The sequence below is a fragment of the Arachis duranensis genome, chromosome 3, assembly GCF_000817695.3.
Source record: "Arachis duranensis cultivar V14167 chromosome 3, aradu.V14167.gnm2.J7QH, whole genome shotgun sequence".
Taxonomy (NCBI): domain Eukaryota; kingdom Viridiplantae; phylum Streptophyta; class Magnoliopsida; order Fabales; family Fabaceae; genus Arachis; species Arachis duranensis.
This window is the reverse complement of record NC_029774.3, coordinates 40,754,900-40,756,273: the sequence shown is the minus strand read 5'-3', so window position 1 is coordinate 40,756,273 and position 1,374 is coordinate 40,754,900.

Here is a 1,374-nt window from a genome sequence, read left to right as displayed (position 1 = left end):
ACCGTTGAAAATACATAAGAACAAGGTCTAGGCATGGCCGAATGGCCAGCCTCCTAATGATCTAAGATAGCATCAGAACAAAGATAACTACCCAGATTGATATTAATACAATAGTAAAAGGTCGTACTTATAGAGAACTAGTAGCCTAGGGTTTACAAAGATGAGTAAATGACATAAAAATCCACTTCCGGGCCCACTTGGTGTGTGCTTAGGCTGAGCATTGAAGCTTTCATGTGTAGAGACTTTTCTTGGAGTTAAACGCCAGCTTTTGTGCCAGTTTGGGCATTTAACTCCCACTTTTGTGCCAGTTCCGGCGTTTAACGCTGGGAATTCTAAAGCTGACTTAGAACGCCTATTTGGGCCATCAAATCTCGAGTAAAGTATGGACTATTATATATTACGGGAATGCCCTAGATGTCTACTTTCCAAAGCAATTGAGAGCGTGCCAATTGGGCTTCTGTAGCTCTAGAAAATTCACTTCGAGTGCAGGGAGGTCAGAATCCAACAACATCTGCAACCCTTTTCAGCCTCTGAATCAGATTTTTGCTCAGGTCCCTCAATTTCAGCCAGAAAATACCTGAAATCACAGAAAAACACACAAACTCATAGTAAAGTCCAGAAAAGTGAATTTTAAATAAAAACTAATAAAAATATAATAAAAACTAACTAAAACATACTAAAAGCATACTAAAAACAATGCCAAAAAGCGTATAAATTATCCGCTCATCACACTCCCAAGTGGGAAAACATTCAATTTTTATCTTCAATTCCTACCTTCCAAATTCCTCTTCTCACCCCTATATATTGCACTCTCTCTTCCCTCTTTCCTACACTACAAACCTCATTCCTCACAACCGAAACACCCCTTCTGCACTTCTTGCTTTCTTTCTTTCTTTCTTTCTTTCTTTCCTTATTCTTGCTTTCTTGATTGGGACAATCAAGTCCTAAGTTTGGTGTTGGAGAAAACCATTGATTTGCTTTCTTTCTTTGCTTCTTTCTTTATCCCTTCATCACACTTCCAATTCTTCTCTTCTCACCCAAATGGCACCACCAAAAGCCACTTCATCAAAGAAAAGAAAGACTAAGGAAGCTGGCTCTGGCTCATCAAGCTTCAACGAATTCAAATTCCTCTCATTCTTCCACCAAAACCAATTTTATGGGTGGGTGAGTGAGAGACAAATAATCACTGAAGTTGGCTTCCAACTAGGGAGAGATGAACGTAGAGAAATCAACATTGAGATCAACAATAGAGGCTGGGCACTTTTGTGTAACTCACCAAAGAAAGTGGTGGAAAGCTTGGTAAGGGAATTCTATGCCAATGCTGTTTCCCAACCTGGGCAACCATATGACTACCAAAGCTATGTGAGGGGAAAG